Genomic DNA, 19,933 nt, shown 5'->3' on the forward strand with positions numbered 1-19,933 from the left:
TAGAGCTGAGGGAAATTCTGATATTCCAATATTTCTTTTCATGTTAAACAGCGACAAAAAAATTGAAGTTTCAAAAATTTGTATGGAAGGTAAATTCTGAAATTTTCCAATTTGTAAATGTGGGAACACGTCAGAGGAGGAGCCAGGAGGTGATTTTACCTCCGTGCACAGGGTTGGTGAGACCAATACCGGACTACTGGATCCAGGTCTGGTATCCATATTTTAAACAAAACATACTTAAAATTTGGAGATGTTGCAGAAAAGAGAGAGAAAGAAAAAAGAGAGAGATGGAGATAATGCATGGCAGTGTAAGGCTTAAAGAGTTCAATCTGTTTAGTTTATGAAAAAGAAGATTGAGAAGTGATGATTACAGTAAAACAATACCTTTACCTTCTCTAGTGGAGAAAGACAGAAAAAGAACCAATGGCCCGAAGCTGAGGCCAGACAAATTCAAATTAAAACTAAGGCACACATTTTTAACAAGTGAGAGTGATTAACCATTTGGTGCGAAGTACCAAGGGAAGTGGTAGACTGTCCAGCTCTTGATGTCTTCAGATCAAGACTGGATGCCCTTCTGGAAAACGCTTTAGTCAAACACAAGTTATTGGGTTCAATGCAGGGGTATCTGGATGAATCCTCTGGCCTGTGTAATACAGGAAGTCAGACTAAATGATCTTCTGGCCTTAAAATATATGAACCTGTGAATAATAATTAATACTAGTGTTCCCTTTGCAGGCACATTTTAAGGTTGATCAATGGAACAGCAGAATCTCACCCGTAGAGTGAGAGAATTTCTTCTTGTGGGTCTAACCCAGAGTCTGGCACTGCAGAGATTCCTCTTTGTGGTCTTCTTCATAGTCTACATGATGACCTGGCTGGGAAACCTCACCATCATCACCACCGTGATCACTGACCACCAGCTCCACACCCCTATGTACTTCCTGCTGGGAAACTTGGCCTTCATTGACCTGAGCGAGTCCTCGGTCACGGTGCCCAAGATGCTGTGGGACCTCCTGTCCAAGCAAAAGACAATCACGTTTGGTGGTTGCATGTCACAGATGTTTTTTTTCCACTTCACAGGGGGCGCTGTGGTTTTCTTCCTCATGGTGATGGCACTTGATCGGTATGTGGCTATCCATAAACCTTTGCACTACCTCAGAATCATGAACTGGGGTGTGTGTGTAGGGCTGGTGGCTGGGGCATGGCTAGGTGGCTTTGTCCATTCCATTGTCCAGGTTGCTCTGACAATCCAACTGCCTTTCTGTGGACCCAATACACTGGACAATTTCTACTGTGATGTCCCTCAGGTGATCAAATTGGCTTGCACAGACACCTACATGGTGGAGTTGCTGATGGTCTCCAACAGTGGGCTGCTCACCATCATCATCTTCATCATCCTGATTGTGTCATACACAGTCATCTTGGTCAAGATAAGGACCCATGTCCCAGAAGGGAAGCACAAAGCCCTGTCCACTTGCGGAGCCCAGGTTGTGGTGGTGAGCATCCATTTCATGCCTTGTATCTTCATCTACGCTCGACCTTTCCGGAAATTTTCCATAGACAAAGCAATATCTGCTCTCTACACAGTCATCACCCCAATGCTCAATCCCATGATCTACACGCTAAGAAATACTGAGATGAAGAATGCCATCAAGCGATTAATGAACAGGGTCTTCTCATGGAGGAAACCAAATATGTAACATTTTTGTTAGTGGGTCAGTCTTATGTTTGCAACATGTAAAATTAAAGTAGGTGCCCTCAGTTTAATAATGGTTTTGGTTTAGATGAGGGAGCAAGAATGAATAAAATAAAAAAAAATCTTCATGAGAAACAAAAAGCAAAGTGCATTTCTATCTGTTTCCAACAGCCTGCAGCAACTTTGGCAACAAAATGGCTACCATTAGTAACAGAATTGTGAATATACATGATACAGCAAACAACGACTTAACAGTTACATGGTAACAAATTCCATTTAAACATTTTTTTTCTATTGAAAATAGGTTTTAGACATTTTCATCTACAACATTTAGGGTTTTGTCTAAAAACCTAAAATCTGAAAAAAATTGTTTTTGTCAACTAAATGTAGATATTTTTCAGATGTCAGGGTTTCAGTTGCAGTTAAAACCTGGGTGGGTTTGTTTTGTTTGTTTTCCCTGGGAAAAAATAAAGATTTGTAATATTTTAAATAGTCATCAATTGGGGGAGGAGGGAGAGGAAGGGGGAAATATTTCTCAGACAGCCCTGTTAATTGCTATTATTAATATCTCCATATATTATTCTTATTCACCACACAATGGTGGTGTTAGTGTAGTTGCAGGTATTTTCTCTTATTATATGTTTGTAAGAGAGCTTAATACAATGTGGCCATGATCCTGATTGGAGTTTCTAGGCACTATGCAGGGGAAAAAAACAACAACCAATATTCATATTGTTATCCCCTATATATCCAAACTTATCATAGAATCATAGAATCTCAGGGTTGGAAGGGACCTCAGGAGGTCATCTAGTCCAACCCCCTGCTCAAAGCAGGACCAAACCCAACTAAATCATCCCAGCCAGGGGTTTGTCAAGCCTGACCTTAAAAACCTCTATGGAAGGAGATTCCACCACCTCCCTAGGTATCCCATTCCAGTTCTTCACCACCCTACTAGTGAAAAAGTTTTTCCTAATGTCCAACCTAAACCTCCCCCTCTGCAACTTGAGACCATTACTCCTTGTTCTGTCATCTTCTACCACTGAGAACAGTCGAGATCCATCCTCTTTGGAACCCCCTTTCAGGTAGTTGAAAGCAGCTATCAAATCCCCCCTCATTCTTCTCTTCTGCAGGCTAAACAATCCCAGTTCCCTCAGCCTCTCCTCATAAGTCATGTGCTCCAGCCCCCTAATCATTTTTGTTGCTCTCTGCTGGACTCTCTCCAATTTATCCACATCCTTCTTGTAGTGTGGGGCCCAAAACTGGACACAGTACTCCAAATGAGGCCTCACCAGTGCTGAATAGAGCGGAATGATCACATCCCTCGATCTGCTGGAAATGCCCCTACTTATACAACCCAAAATGCCATTAGCCTTCTTGGCAGCAAGGGCACACTGTTGACTCATATTCAGCTTTTCATCCACCATAACCCCTAGGGACTTTTGTGCAGAACTGCTGCCCAGCCATTCGGTCCCTAGTCTGTAGCAGTGCATGGGATTCTTCCATCCTAAGTGCAGGACTCTGCACTTGTCCTTGTTGAACCTCATCATATTTCTTTTGGCCCAATCCTCTAATTTGTCTAGGTCCCTCAGTATCCTATCCCTACCCTCCAGCATATCAACCACTCCTCCCAGTTTAGTGTCATCTGCAAACTTGCTAAGGGTGCAGTCCACAGCATCCTCCAGATCGTTAATGAAGATATTGAACAAAACCGGCCCCAGCACCGACCCTTGGGGCACTCCACTTGATACCGGCTGCCAACTAGACATGGAACCATTGATCACTACCCGTTGAGCCTGACCATCTAGCCAGTTTTCTATCCACCTTACCGTCCATTCATCCAGCCCTTACTTCTTTAACTTGCTGGCAAGAATACTGTGGGAGACTGTATCAAAAGCTTTGCTAAAGTCCAGAAATAGCACATCCACTGCTTTCCCCTCATCCACAGAGCCGGTTATCTCATCATAGAAGGCAATCAGGTTAGTCAGGCATGATTTGCCCTTGGTGAATCCATGCTGACTGTTCCTGATCACTTTCCCCTCCTTTAAGTGGTTCAGGATTGATTCCTTGAGGACCTGTTGCATGATTTTTCCAAGGACTGAGGTGAGACTGACTGGCCTGTAGTTCCCTGGATCTTCTTTCTTCCCTTTCTTAAAGATGGGCACTACGTTAGCTTTTTTCCAGTCATCCGGGACCTCCCCCAATCGCCATGATTTTTCAAAGATAATGGCCAATGGCTCTGCAATCTCATCGGCCAACTCCTTTAGCACCCTCGGATGCAGTGCATCCGGACCCATATACTTGTGCTCGTCCAGCTTTTCTAAATAGTCCCGAACTACTTCTTTCTTCACAGAGAGCTGGTCACCTCCTCCCCATACCGTGCTGCAGAGTGCAGCTGTCTGGGAGCTGACCTTGTCCTCTAAGCCTCAGAGCAACTCCCAAGAAGGGCAGGGATTATGGCATAAATCACATCTCCCCATTAGGCTGGAAACGGGGCTAAATTCCTGGAGTTAGGAGCCTCTTCTGAGGCAGACCACCTCCCTTGTAGCTTTTAATCTATCCTCACCTGGGATGAGGAACACCTCCTGTTCAAGTCATTCCCACTCCTTGAGGGAGAAGATAAAGGTCTATAAAATCTTGACTGGTGCAGAGAAAGTAAATAAGGAACCTAGGGGTCACCAAATGAAATTAATTGGCAGCAGGTTTAAAACAAAGAAAAGGAAGTATTTCTTCACACAATGCACAGTCAGCCTGTGGAACTCTTTGCCAGAGGATGTTGTGAAGGCCAAGACTATAACAGGGTTAAAAATAACTCAATAAGTTCACGGGGGATAATGGCTATTAGCCAGGATGGACAGGGATGGTGTCCCTAGGCTCTGTTTTCCAGAAGCTGGGAACAGGTGACAGGGGATGGCTCACTTGATGATTACCGGTTCTGTTCATTCCCTCTGGGGGACCTGGCATTGGCCACTGTCAGAAGACAGGACACTGGGCTAGATGGACCTTTGGTCTGACAAACAATATGGCCATTCTTATGTGTTCTGAAGAAGGGATTTGACTAGGGCAGTCACCTGAGAAATAGCAGATCCCTTTTCACATCCCTTCTTGCCCTCGGGCAGAGGGGGAACTTGAGCTGGAAGCCTCCCACATCGCAAGGGAGAACCCTAAGCACTGGGCTAAAAGTCAGAAGGGTGGGACCTTGTCTGCAGAGCTGTCTTGTCTGAGCTCCAGCACAGGGACCTGATCCAGTAGGTGAGCTCTGAGCACACTTGCTGGATCAGGCTCTACTGGTGAGCTAGGCAGAGGGATGCTTATCTCCCCCCATTTTGTGCATCTCTCTGGGGTTTAGGCATCCAAGTACCTAGAGGGAGGCAGCAACGCACACGCCCAGAGACCGAAACATAGACTGGTAGCAGAGGTGCTGGAACTAGGGATGCTGGGGTGGGGAGCTGCCTCATTCACTGGCTTGAAGTGGAGTCCATCGTATACAGGGTTTACAGTTTGGTTCAATGCCTCTCAGCACCCCCACAATAAAATTTTAGGTACCTACAGGGTTAGCCAGAAGCTGCTAGAGGATTTTGTGAATCCCAATGGTCAGGGCCAGCTCCAGGCACCAGCCTAGCAAGCAAGTGGCCAACGGAAAGGGGTGGCATGTCCAGCTCTTTGGCGGGAATTCGGCAGTGGGTCCCTCTCTCCCATTCGGAGCGAAGGACCTGCCGCAGAAGACTGAAGCAGCGGCAGTGAAGCAGATCACAGCTTTTTTTTTTTTCTTTTTCCTGCTTGGGGCGACAAAAACCCTGGAGCTGGCCCTGCCACTGGGGTCTGATTCTGGGATGTAGGGGTCTAAAGTGGCAGCACCCCATGCCCAGAGAATTCTCAAGCCCCCTGCTGTGGTTCCCCCTCCCCTTTCCTGTGTCTCTTCTCACAGACAGGTTCTGTACGAAGTCTGGGCACCAAACCTGGCCTACCAGGCCTGGGGAGCTTTGATAAGCACCTCACAGAGGTAGGGGATAAATAGGGCTCCCAGCATTATGTATATGTTCCCTATATTACAGGGAAGGGGGGAAGTGACTCAGTCACCAGGACCATATTGTGAAGTTTGACCTTTATTACACTGCAGGGTACGGAAAAGACATTTCTCCTTCTCCATGCTCAACTTACAATCTTAGAATCCTCCTTGCTCAGCACTACCAAGGACCCTTGTGCAGCCCCGTGTCTGTCACAGCCTGACCTTAATGTCTATCCCATCCTTTATAATTGCTTTCATTTGCCCTGCAAGCCAAACTGTTTTTTTTCTAACCAGCGTAATCTTGTCTCTCAATTGTAGCTTTTGTGTCATCTAATGAAGTGTTCTGAAGCAGTTCCTAATTATCCTTCCATTTTTCTGTTTAAACTTTTTCTACTACCTGATTCGACTCATCTTTGTGAAACTGGCCTTTTAAAGCACTGGGTGCTATTGCTTTAGATTGTATGCTGTTTGCACATAACAAATGTAATTGTGTGCTGATCATTTACACCCATGCAACAATTTTCTTTTAGTTCTCTTTTGCTGTTGAAATTTGGTCTGCTATAGAATTCCCTGCTGTTGGATGCAACATTTTTTGTGTTATGAAATTGTCAGCTATCCTTTTTCAGAAACTCAGAGGACATTTTATGATTAGCAGCATGCAACCTGCAGCATATGTCAGTCAGACTGAAGTAACCCATTGTAACACGGTTTATTTTCCTACACATTATTTGTAATTTTGGAAAAGCACTTGTATTTCCATTTTTGAAAATGTTCCATTTTGTATCCTTAATATATACTGCAAAAAACTAAACAACAAACAAACAAAAAACAAACAGAAATAACAGTAGTGATATTTTTGTCCCTTTAAATTGCCTATATTAAATCAATATTACCTCCACCTTAACAGAGATTTTGGATTGGGAAATTTCCCTTGTTGTCTAAATTCAACACTAGTGGCTTGAAGGAATAAAGTAGGGGGGAATTCCTCCAGTGGAGAAGATGGCAGAGATCCCTAGTCCAGGGTCAATTAGACTATGTAATAAATCATATCTACATTTGGAATTGGACTGTAATGATTAAGAGGTTGATCTCCAATACATATTTTTAAATGTAAAAGAGATTATAAATGAGATTTATTAATATTGCAATGAAAAATGCATGTAGAATAATAATTAAAAAAATAATGCAAAGATAAATTCTGCTGTTATAGTTTCATCCTCAGAACAGGATTCTGCTCCTCACTCTCGTGATGGCCTTTTTCATTTTGGTGTTTCTCAGCATGGAGAACAATGAGCAGCATCCAGGAGATTACAGAGTTAATGACTGAAGCCAGCATTCATGTCGCACTCCCCATCAGTACCTGAGCCAGGGAAGCTAATGATCCAACCAGCAGACCAAGTTCGGGGATAAATCCTGGTCACGCACCACCTGAGGCATGTTGTGGATACGCTATGAAGACTGAAGCCCAACTTATTTGGGGGGAATTTCCAGAAGGGTGGAGCGTAGATGACTGTGATCTAGGTTCTGCAGGAGGACAGTGTATTGTGCTTCCCTTCTGTGATGTCTGTCCTTATCTTGGCTAAAGTGATGATGTACGAAAAGAGGAGGAGTATAAAGATTATGAGGAGAAGCATTGCACCATTGGAGGCCATCAGCAGCTTGTCCAGGAAGGTGTCGGTTCAGGCCAGTTGGATGAGTTGTGGGATGTCTCAATGAAAACTCTAAAGCATGCTCACGCACTAGAGTAATTCTCATTCTCACTCAAGCCAAACCTTATACAGGAACTCCTCACTTAAAGTCGTCCCAGTTAATGTTGTTTCAATGTTAAGTTGTTGATCAATTAGGGAACATGCTCCTTTAAAGTTTTGAAATGCTCCTTTCTAATGTCTTGGCAGCCACCTGTTGTGTCCACTGCTTGCAGGAAGAGAAGCCCATTGCAGCTAGCTGGTGGGTGGTTGGAACCAGGGTGGACCAGCAACCCCACTATCAGCTCCTCCTATCAGCTCCCCACTCCCCTAAGTTCCCTCCCCACATTGTCATGTGCTGCTCCTGCCCTCTGCCTTGGAGCTGCTCCCAGAGACTGCTGCTTGCTGTACGGGGGGAGGGGGAAGAGGCGGGGTAATGTCAGGGTATCTGCCCCGTCCTGCTTCTGCACCCCACTTGCCGCATCTTCCATAGAGAGCGGGGGACACACAAGCCTGTTCAGCCTGCAGTCTGAGGTCTCAGCAAGCTGACTTAATTAACAAGACAGTGTACTTAAGCCTGGGGTCAGCTACTTAAAGGGTGTGTGTCTCTGTCTCTGTCTGCCCTCCCTCCTTTCCTGCTGCTTTGTAGAGTGTGAGAGTTAACCCCTGAGGGCTCAGTCAATTGCTAGTTCATTTAGCAGTAAGGCATTCCCTGGGAAATATCCTACCCTTTGACTCCTCCACCTCAACCAAGCTTCACAATTATCATCACTGTGTACAAGTATTAAATTATTTGTTTAAAACTTATACTCTGTGTGTGTGTATATATATATAAAATATAGTCTTTTGTCTGGTGAAAGTTTTTCCCCTGGAACCTAACCCCCTCATTTACATTAATTCTTATGGGGAAATTAGATTTGCTTAACATCATAGATTATTAGGGTTGGAAGGGACCTCAGGAGATCATCTCGTCCAACCCCCTGCTCAAAGCAGGACCAATCCCCAACTAAATCCCCAAATGGCCCCCTTAAGGATTGAATTTATGACCCTGGGTTTAGCAGGCCAAGGCTCAAACCACTGAGCTATCCCCCCATCGTTATTTTGCGTAAAGTCGCATTTTTCAGGAACATAACTACAATGTTAAGTGTGGTGTTCCTGTATATTGGAACTCACAAGGACAACTCATAGTCATTCATGATAACAATGGATAGTCATGTGGCAAGGGAAAAAAAGTCAGTCTTCCTTATAGCATTCAGCCCATCTTAAACACTGGGTATACTCTTACCTACAACTTCTGCCCTCAGTGACCTGTGTGCAGACCCCACCCTGCCCTCAGTGATCCCAATGCAGCCCCCTCCTCTGCACACCTTCTCCCCAGTGACACACCTGCCCCCCAAAACCCAGCCCTCAGTGTCCTCTGTGAAGCCCCCTCCCCTCCACACCCTGCGCTCAATGACCCCTGTGGAGCCCCATCCCGATCAGCACTGCCCTCAGAGATAATTGTGTAGCCCCTTCAAAATCCTGCCTTCATTGACCCCTTTGCAGCCCCCTCCCCTTCACACCCTGCCCTCAGAGGACATGGGAGGAGGGATAGCTCAGTGGTTTGAGCAGTGGCTTGCTTAACCCAGGGTTGTATATTCAATCCTTTAAGAGGCCATTTAGGGATCTGGGGCAAAAATCAGTACTTGATCCTGCTAGTAAAGGCAGGGGACTGGACTTAATGACCTTTTAAGGTCCCTTCTATTTCTAGGTATATTTCCATGATTTTTTCCCCCTGCCCTCAGTGACCTCTTTGCAGCCCCCTCCCCATCATGTCCTCGTACTGTAAAATTTCATATTTATTCTTTCTTTCTTTCTTAGTATAAAAGGAATCAATATGGAAACATTAAAAAACTAAGAATCATTAGGAAAATTTGTTCTTTTTTTAAATATATATATATATACAGAAAATATTTGAAGTCATTTATTACCCATTATTTATTTGTTAACAATGGAAAGGACACTAAAAAATCCATCAAAAATGTTTTTATATGTTTATAACTCCATGTTCTTGAGATCTTGGAGTTATCGTGGATAGTCATTGTGGATAGTTCTCTGAAGACATCCACGCAGTGTGCAGTGGCAGTCAAAAAAGAAAACAAGATGTTAGGAATCATTTAAAAAGGGATAATGAATACATTGGAGAATATCTTATTGCCCTTATATGAATCCATGGTACTCCCACAGCTTGAATACTGTGTACAGATGTGGTTTCCTCATCTCAAAAAAAGATATATTGGCATTAGAAAAGGTTCAGAGAAGGGCAACTAAAATGATTAGGGGTTTGGAATGGGTCCCATATGGGGAGAGATTAAAGAGGCTAGGACTTTTCAGCTTGGAAAAGAGGAAACTAAGTGGGCGGTATGATAGAGGTGTATAAAATCATGAGTGGTGTGAAGAAAGTGAATAAGGAAAAGTTATTTACTTGTTCCCATAATATAATAACAAGGGACCACCAAATGAAATTAATGGGCAGCAGGTTTAAAATAAATAAAAGGAAGTTCTTCTTCACACAGCACACAGTCAACCTGTGGAACTCCTTGCCTGAGGAGGTTGTGAAGGCTTGGACTATAAAAGAATTTAAAAGAGAACTAGATAAATTCATGGAGGTTAAGTCCATTAATGGTTATTAGCCAGGATGGGTAAGGAATGGTGTCCCTAGCCTCTGTTTATCAGTGGGTGAAGATGGATGGCAGGAGAGAGATGACTTGATCGTTACCTATTAGGTTCACTCCCTCTGGGGCACCTGGCATTGGTCACTGTCGGCAGACAGGATACTGGGCTGGATGGACCTTTGGTCTGACCCAGTATGGCTATTCTTATATGTATTCTTATTTGTTTATATCAATATTAGGAGAAAAGAACACCAGAGATGAGTATAGTTCAGCATGTGCAGTTAGAGATATAATTAGTAACATGATGTAGGAAAATTAAAACCAGTTCCATGTGAATGTAAGGCCTCAATATTATTAAACCATTCTGATGAGAAGCCATTAGGTAAAGACAAATAAGTGTTCTATGTGTAGAAAGGAGAAAAAGAATAAGTTGTAAACAAAAAGAATGTTTTTATTCACCCATTGGAACATTTTATATTAATCTCTTTATCACATTTAGTACATTAGTTATGATACATAATTTATTCAACCAATCTTTTTTTTTGGAAAAGTTTTTGATTTTCATCGATTCCTCATCAGTTGAAATCATTCTTAGGCCTGGTCTACACTAGGAATTTATGTCGAATTTAGCAGCGGTAATTCGATTTAACCGTGCAACCGTCCACACCAGGAAGCTAATTAGTTCGACCTAGAGGGCTCTTTAGTTCGAATTCGGTACTCCACCCCGACGAGGGGAGTAGCGCTAAATTCGACATGGCTATGTCGAGTTAGCCTATGTGTGGACGGAAATCGACCTTAGTAGCTCCGGGAGCTATCCCACAGTGCACCACTGTGTTGACGCTCTGGACAGCAGTCCGAGCTCAGATGTTCTGATCAGCCATACAGGAAAAGCCCCGGGAAAATTTGAATTCCTTTTCCTGTCTGGCCAGTTTGAATCTCAATTCCTGGTTGGACATCGGGGCGAGCTCAGCAGCACCGGCAACGATGCAGAGCTCTCCAGCAGAGGGGTCCATGCAATCTCAGAGTAGAAAGAGGGCCCCAGCATGGACTGACCGGGAAGTCTTGGATCTGATCGCTGTGTGGTGCGATGAGTCTGTGCTTTCGGAGCTGCGCTCCAAAAAACGGAATGCAAAGACCTACGAGAAGGTCTCCAAAGCCTTGGCACTCAGAGGATGCAACGCAGTGCCACGTGAAAATCAAGGACCTGAGACAAGGCTACCAAAAAATCAAAGCGGCAAACGGATGCTCCGGAGCCCAGCCCCAGGCATGCCGCTTCTACGAGGCACTGCATGCCATTCTCGGTGGGTCTGCCACCACTGCCCCACCAGTGACCGTGGACTCTGAGGATGGGATAGTGTCGAGGGGCAGTTTCTCAGCAATGTTCGCGGATGCGGAAGATGAGGAAGGGTTTGTGGAGGATGAGGCAGGCGACAGCGCTTACAATACTGCTTTCCCCGACAGCCAGGATCTCTTCATCAGCCTCACAGAGATCCCCTACCAACCCTCCCCGGCCGTTAACCCGGACTCTGAATCAGGGGAAGGATCAGTCGGTAAGGCTATAAACATGTAAACATTTATTTTTTAAAAAACAGGAATAAAAACTATATGAAAAGAAGGTAAATACATGTAGTGATAGAACAGAAATCCTCTTGGGAGAGTTCCACGAAGCTCTCGTAGAGGTACTCGAAAAGCCTCCGCAGGAGGTTCCTGGGGAGAGGTGCCTTATTGGGTGCTCCGTGGAAGCACACTCTTCCGCGCCAGGCTATCCTCAGGTACAGTGGGAGCATTGCCTCGACGAGCATGGCAGCATAGGGCCCTGGTCTGTGCAGGGATTCACGCAGCATGCGCTCTCTGTCTCTCTTAGTGACCCGCCTCAGGGTGATCTCGCTTGGCGACTGCTGCATCTAATTAGGGGAATTAGTGTAATGTTACTATTGGGAATGCTTCACTTTTCCTTTGCATAACAATGACCGTCGTTTAACAGCCACGTGGTGGAGGCTGCAGAGGGAAAGCATACAGGGATCTTTCCCGGGGACAGCCGCGAAGGGCTGGAACAGGGTCAGACTTTATGCTTTCCAGATTGCCTGCAGCAGGAGGGCACTGCTATCCATTAACTGTTAAGCAGCCTAAAGTTTACGGCTTACCAGGCCTGGCTGCTACACGGATTCTGCTGTTCTGCCCCGCTTGTCCGATCTCCAGTGCAAGACCCCAGGCAATGAAAGCGAATGCCGAAAATTCGAACTTGTCCTGAGAGCACATGAGATTAGGTGCCCTGTATGGTCTTATTCACAGAAACTGAGTAGACTGTGTTCAGTGTTCGCAAACATGTATCTTTGCAAGGAAATCACTTCCTTTTTCCCATCACACAGCTGCGGCTGTTTCCCGACCTGCCCCGGCATCCCCCTCACAGAGGCTGGCGCAGATTAGGCGGCGAAAGAAAAAGACTCGGGACGAGATGTTCGCTGAACTGATGGCCTGCTCCAGAGCCGAGGCGGCCCAGAAGAGCCAGTGGAGGGAGACCCTCTCTCAGCAGCAGCGCTCACACAGCGAACGGGAGGACAGGTGGCGGCAGGAAGACCAGCAGGCGACTCAAACGCTGCTTGGACTAATGAGGGAGCAAACGGACACACTCCGGCGCCTTGTGGATGTTCTGCAGGACCGCAGGCAGGAGCAGAGAGCCCCCCTGAACTGTATCTGCAACCGCCCTCCCCCGCCACAAAGTCCTGTCCCCCCCTCACCCAAACTCACAAGAAGGAGGGGCACTAGGGGCCGTGAAAACTGTCACTCCACCCCAGCAGAGCGCTCATGTACCAAACAGCTCTCATTCCCTAAAGTATGAGAATTGCTTGCCTTCCTGGCTCACCCGATCCCAAATCCCAGTTTCATCCCCCAACTGTGTACTTGAGTATTAAAAATAGTTTGCTGTTCATTACTGTTTCCGTGATGTTTCTTTGCAGAAGATTTTTTGTGAAGGGGAGATAGGGGTTTGTTAATTGCATAGGACAGCCACCATTACCAGGGTAGACATGGGGGCAGGATCAACAGCAGGTCACACACAGAGTGCAGTCACTAGGCACCCGGGTCACTCTGGGAGGTGTCTGCTGCCCCAGGTCAGTCTGGGAGGTGTATGCTGCCCCAGGGTCCGAGCGCCTGGCATCCACAAATGGCAAGGCAGGCTGCCCTTACCATGCCCTTCCACCCTAGCCATGAGCCTCTCCGATGCCCTGAGCCCCAGCCAGAGCCATCATCCCCCTACACCTACTCACCCTTCCCACACAACCCTCACCCCTTCCTGCAAACCCACCCCTTCCGCACACCCTCCTGTAACCGTCCTCCCCCCAGAGACCGTTGTAGGAGCAGGAGCCTGTCATTCCTCGAGAGTAGAAGCGGTCTGTACATCACTGCACACCGTACCCACCGCAGTCTGCGTCCCTGTTTGAACCCTTTAACGCGAATTCGTTAGTAAAGAAAACTTTGTTAATTAACAATGTTCCAATAACTTTATTTTTAAACGTCTGTTGGAAAGGGGGAAACCTGGTGAACGGGGTATGTAACTGCTGAAAAAAGTCAATAGTAACTGAAACAGGGGCAGGTTCAGCTTCTCTGTAAAGAGACTGGACAGTCATAGGTTACCCTGCTCTCTGAGGAACCTAGCTTTCAAAGCCTCCCGGATGCACAGCGCTTCCCGCTGGGCTCTTCTAATCGCACGGGTGTCTGGCTGAGCGTAATCAGCAGCCAGGCGATTTGCCTCAACCTCCCATCCCGCCATAAAGGTCTCCCCCTTGCTCTCACAGAGATTGTGGAACACAGCAAGCTGCAATAACAATGGGGATATTGGGTTCGCTGAGATCTGAGCGAGTCAGTAAGCTCCTCCATCTCCCCTTGAGACGTCCGAAAGCACACTCCACCACCATTCTGCACTTGCTCAGCCGGTAGTTGAAGAGCTCCTTGTCACTGTCCAGGGCGCCTGTATAGGGCTTCATGAGCCAAGGCATTAGCGGGTAGGCTGGGTCCCCGAGGATCACTGTAGGCATCTCCACATCCCCAACAGTTATTTTGTGGTCCGGGAAGAAACTACCTTCCTGCAGGCGTCTAAACAGACAAGAGTTCCTGAAAACACGCGCGTCATGAACCTTGCCCGGCCACCTGATGTAGATGTTGGTAAAACGTCCCCTATGGTCCACCAGTGCTTGCAGCACCATTGAAAAGTAGCCCTTTCTGTTAATATACTGGCTGGCCTGGTGGGCCGGTCCCAGGATAGGGATGTGAGTCCCATCTATAGCCCCACCGCAGTTTGGGAATCCCATCGCGGCGAAGCCATCTATGACGACCTGGACGTTTCCCAGGGTCACTACCTTTGACAGCAGTAGGTCAACGATTGCGTGGGCTACTTGCATCACAGCAACCCACTGTGATTCATCCCAGACCTGCAGCACTATGCGGTCCCACCAGTCCGTGCTTGTTTCCCGGGCCCAGAATCGCCGTCCCATAGCATGAACGTGACCCATTGCCACCATGATGTCCGCGGCGCGGCGTCCCGTGCTTTGTGAGAGGTCTGTGCCACTCTGACACTTCATGTCCTCACCGCGCTGCCGGAGCCTCCTCGCCCGATTTCTCAGCAGCTGACTGTGGAAGAGGTGGACGATAAGGTGCGAGGAGTTGACAACGGCCATAAGTGCAGCGATGATCGCAGCGGGCTCCATGCTCGCAGTGCTGTGGCGTCCGCGCTGTCACTGACCAGAAAAGTGCGCAAACAGATTTCCCGCCGGCGCTTTCAGGGAGGGAGGGCGGGAGTGACGGTTGAATGACGACAGTTACCCAAAACCACCCTCGACACATTTTTCCCCCAGCAGGCATTGGGGGCTCTACCCAGCATTCCAATGGGAAGCGGGGACTGCGGGAACTGTGGAATAGCTGCCCAGAATGCACCGCTTCCAATGTCGACACTTGCCCCGTTAGTGTGGACTCACAAAGTCGAATTAGTGTCCTTAGTGTGGATACACAAATTCGACTTCATAGGGTCGAATCCACAAATTCGACCTAAGTTAAATCGAACTACTCTTGTAGTGTAGACATACCCTTAGAAGAATCTGAATCAAGAATCCTCAATATAAACCCTTATTTACACCATCCACTTTTTCTACTTATATGGAGGTTCTTTCCCTCAGTTTATAACAAATTTGTGAGCAGAAAGTCTGATGAGAGAGCACTATCTGATCTCTTACACATTTCATAGGCCACATACATTTCCTGTGTAATACCTGCTGAGATCAGGTTTTTAACACAAATGGACATTGAAAGATAAATTATGCCTCTATCTTCCTCCCTGAGCACAGCACTTTGCTCATCAGTCTCCTAAGGGCCTTCTTCAACTCGGCATTTCTCAGCATGTAGATCATCAAGTTCAGCATCGGGGTGATTACAGTGTAAATGGCTGAAACCACCTTGTCTAGGGTGAAGTGCTTGAAGGGCTGAGCATAGACAAAGATGCTGGGTATGAATTGTATATGCACCACAGTAATTTGAGTTCCACAAGTGGATGGAGCCTTGTGTTTCCCTTCTGCAATATGTGTCATGATCTTCACTAAAATGAAAGCGTAGGATATCAGCACCATGATGAATGCTATTATGAGCAGTACCCCACCATTGAAGACCATCTGTAGTTCTACCCGGTGAGTGTCAGTACAGGCCAGTTTGATGACTTGTGGGACATCACAGTAGAAATTGTCCAACACATTTTGAGTCAGAGTGGCTCACAAAATGAATATTATTCAACATGATGAAGTGAAAAAGGCTCATATCATACTGGGGTGTACGTAAGACACAGGAGGTAACTGTCCCTCTCAGCTCAACATTGGTGAGGCTTCAGCTGGTGTATTGTTTCCAGTTCTGGGTGCTGCAATTTAGGAAAGACATGGACCAACTGGAGAGATCCAGAGGAGAACATCAAAAATGATAAAAGCTTTAGAAAACCTGACCTATGAGGAAAGGTCAGAAATAAAGGACATGTTTAGTCTTGAGAAAAGAAGACTGAGGGGGACCTAAGAGCAGTGTTGCAATTTGTTAAAGGCTGTTATACAGAGGATGGGGATCGATTGTTCTTCACGTCCACTGACGGGAGGACAAGAAGCAATGGGCTTATTCTGCAACAAGGGAGATTTAGGTTAGTGTAGTGAGTCGGTGTGGCTCCCCTCCTGGCCAGTAGAGGGAGCGCTCTTGCAGACACCCAAGTGGGCGGAACCACTGCCACCTGTCCCCGCCCCCCAGAAGTCAAGGGGCGGGACAGGAAGTAGAAAAGCCGGCTGCCAGAGCTCAGTCAGAGCCCAGCCACCGCAGGGAGCAGACGTGCCGCCGGGAGCTCGCGACTGAGAACCTGCCAGGACCCAAGGCAGCTGTCCTGACTGGCCGGAGCTTCCCCGCGCCCGCTATGAGGAGGAGCCACCGGAGCTCCCCCATGGCCAGTACTGGGAGGAGCCGCTGGAACTCCCCCACGCCCGCTACGAGGAGGAGCCGTCGGAGCCTCCCCGCCCCTGCTGTTACCCGGAGGAGCCGCCCGAGCACGCCTGGCCAGACTTTCCCGAGGAGCTGCCGGACCTGCCTCCAAGCCCTGGTCGAGAGGAGCCTATGCTCGTTGACTGGCCTGGAACCGGTGCCACGGACGAGGTAGGCCCTGAGGGGGAAACTGGAAGTAGCCCGGGGGTAGCCGACCCCTTTCAGGCTGCAGACACAGATGTGCCGATGTCAGTGTGTTGCGGTCAGGACCCCACTGACCTGCAGCGGTGATAGCCGCTGCTAGGGCCCTAGGCTGGGACACAGTGGAGTGGGTGGGCCTGCGTCCCCCCTGCCACCCCACTCACGGGTGGCAGTTTTCCCCCTCACCCAACGCTCAGGTGTAAGGACCTGGGCCTATATACCTACTGTTTGCTGCTCAGACCCTGCTCCAAAGGGCCTGAGCTCCTTGTACTGTTTGCTGCTCAGCCCCTGCACCAAAGGGCCTGAGCTCCCTGTACTGTTATCGCTGCTCAGCCCCTGCACCAAAGGGCCTGAGCCCCTTTTGTACTGTTATTGCTGCTCAGCCCCTGCACCAAAGGGCCTGAGACCCTTTTGTACCATTGATTGCTATTCAGCCCTTGCACCAGAGGGCCTGAACCACCCTGTACTGTTATTACTGCTCAGCCCCTGCACCAGAGGGCCTGAGCCCCTTTGTACTGTTAATGGCTGCTCAGCCCCTGCACCAGAGAGCCTGAGCTTTCCTGAACTCTTTGTGGGTGCTCAGCCCCCTGCACCAGAGGGCCTGAGCCTCCTTGAACTGTTGAATTGAGGACGTGTAGTGAGCCGGTGTGGCTCCCCTCCTGCCCAGGAGGGTAGAGCCCCGGCATGAACCTTCTTACAGTTAGATATTAGCAAAACCTTTCTAACTCTCAGGGTTGTTAAGCGCTGGAACAGACTTCCAGGGGAGGTGGTGGAATCTCCATCACTGCGGGTTTTTAACAACAGGTTGGGCAAATACCTGTCAGGGATGGGCTAGGTTCACATGGTCCTGCCTCAGTGCAGGGGGCTGGACTTGATGACCTCACGAGGTCCCTTCCAGCTCCACATTTCTATGATTCTATGAAAATTTCATTTCCCCCAATGTTTTTGTTTCAATTGTAAATATTTTTTACTTTCAAATTTTCAAATTTTGGCTCCTTTTTTGGGGAAACAAAAAATATGTGTCAATTTTAACACTTAGCCCTGTATAGTGGGGTTCATTCATGGATCTCAAAGCACCTTACAGAGGAGGTCACTATTGTTAATTCTATCCAACAGATGGGAAATTGAGGCACAGAGGGGATGTGAGTTAGACAATGACACTTGCAGGCTATCGGTAGAGCTAGGAATATAACAGAGATTTTCTGTGGTCCAGTCCAGTGCTCTCTCTGCTTGGCCATTCTACTTTTAATGTCCCCTCAACCAATTTTTTCCCTTAACTTTTTTATGTTACCTCACCTTTTCCAAAGGAAAAAACAAAAGGGGAGGGTATAAAACCATGTGAGAAAATGTTGTGTGCATGGCAGGGGGTGGGCGGGGGGACCCTTTCTCTCATTCTTTTTGCATTTGAAAGAGTAAGAAATAAAACTTCCAATTCAATTTTTTGGTAACAAAATGAAAGAAGAGATTTTCCTATCTGCAATTTGGATTTCGAGGGAAGCTCATTCTTCAGCAGGATGTCCCACCACCTCCCCTGCACAAGAATGTCATCCAGCCCTAAAAATCTCATCCTTAAAGGACCGTGCTCTGTTTCCATGAGGAAAGCAGGAGGACGGCTACAGTTCTGTCACAGAAATTCTGCCCTACTGCAGACATCTTTCTGGCACCCTGGAAAACTCATGTCACCTCCCATCTGGGAGTTCTAAAGGAGAATAAGAAAGTTAGATGCAAGGAATCGCACTCAGGTTTTTTCCACAGATCACGGCACTTCCCTGGGCTATTCCCAGTTTTCACTTCCATGCTCCAACCTGCCTCAGACAAAATGTCTTTCACATCAGAGCAGCATAGAGCCATAGGAGAAGCCATAGGAGAAGCTTGGTCAGACAGAGATAGTCTCACGGAAGGTCTCAGATAGGCTCTGTTCTCAGTTCTCTTTCTGACTCACTTAGGTTCCTCTAAATATCCAAGTCAATATCAGCAGGGACGCCCAGAGGATTCAGGGGGTCTGGGGCAAAGCGGGGAAGCCACGGCGCTTGTACTCACCCGGCAGCGGTCCAGGTTTTCGGTGGCAGGGGGCCCTTCAGTCGCTCCGCGTCTTCGGCAGCACTGAAGGGCCCCCCGCCAGCCAAAATGCCGGCCAAAGACCCGGACCACTGCCAGGCCAGAGCTCAGGGGGCCCCGGCGGGGCCCGGGGCCTGGGGCAAATTCCCCCACTTGCCCCCCCCCGCCCTGGTCGGCCCTGAATATCAGAAAAGCTATCTTCCCACCTCCATCACCTGCTATCACAATGTCTAGAGCTGGGTAAGGAATGGTGTCCCTAGCCTCTGTTTGTCAGAGGATGGAGATGGATGGCAGGAGAGAGATCACTTGATCATTTCCTGTTATGTTCACTCCCTCTGGGGCACCTGGTATTGGCCGCTGTCAGTAGACAGATACTGGGCTAGATGGACCTTTGGTCTGACCCGGTACGGCCGTTCTTATGTTCTAGTAGCACATCGAAGATGTTCTGCAGTAAAAGTCTGCTTTCTGCTTTCAGAGCCGGCTGCCTCCAAACGACTGAGGATGGCCAGGGGAAGTCATATCTCAGAGATGCTCATTGCTCTCTTGACTGACAGGGGAAGTGAGCGTGGTTCCAAAAATGGCACATCCTCAGAAATCTTTTCCATGTATAATATCTGCCCAGGCGCTGGGCTAAAAGATTCCCTGAAATCCCCCTGAGCTTTATGGGGCCTGATTGTGAAGTTGCTTCCCTAGAGGTGTGGAGATTGCACCACAAAGAGAATCCTTAATAAGTTCCTGGAGTGTTTCATTTAGTTCATGTTTATTTCTGGCCATCCAAACTCAACAGGCTTGTAAACTTTGCGGAGTTGTCTGGGGCTGACACAAGGAGGATAGTCGGGACACAGTGGATGAACTGGGTGTTTGTCTGGCCTGCAAAACAGCAGAAATCCCAGGACTCCTGGGTGCTTCTCCTGGCACTGAGAGATCAGTCTGCTCCAGGGGTCAGAAATGGAGACTTGTGGGTTGTATGCCAGGTCTAGGAGGGGAGTGAGGTGTAAAGGTTAGAACAAGCAGGCATGGTCATGCCAAGTCCCTTACGCCCTCTTTAACATACTTGAGCTACAAGCAAGGCTGAAGATCCAGATTATCTTTTGGTGAGCACTGCCTGAAAGGTCAAAGTTCAAATTCGGTCCCCTTTTGC

The 19,933-nt window shown here is 47.6% G+C and overlaps 1 pseudogene; it reads left to right on the top strand.

Moving 5' to 3' along the window:
• The first annotated feature begins 755 nt into the window (after window positions 1-755).
• On the top strand, window positions 756-7,450 carry LOC123347800 (annotated as a pseudogene).
• Window positions 7,451-19,933: the final 12,483 nt, after the last annotated feature.

The sequence above is a fragment of the Mauremys mutica genome, chromosome 13 (assembly GCF_020497125.1).
Source record: "Mauremys mutica isolate MM-2020 ecotype Southern chromosome 13, ASM2049712v1, whole genome shotgun sequence".
NCBI lineage: Eukaryota > Metazoa > Chordata > Testudines > Geoemydidae > Mauremys > Mauremys mutica.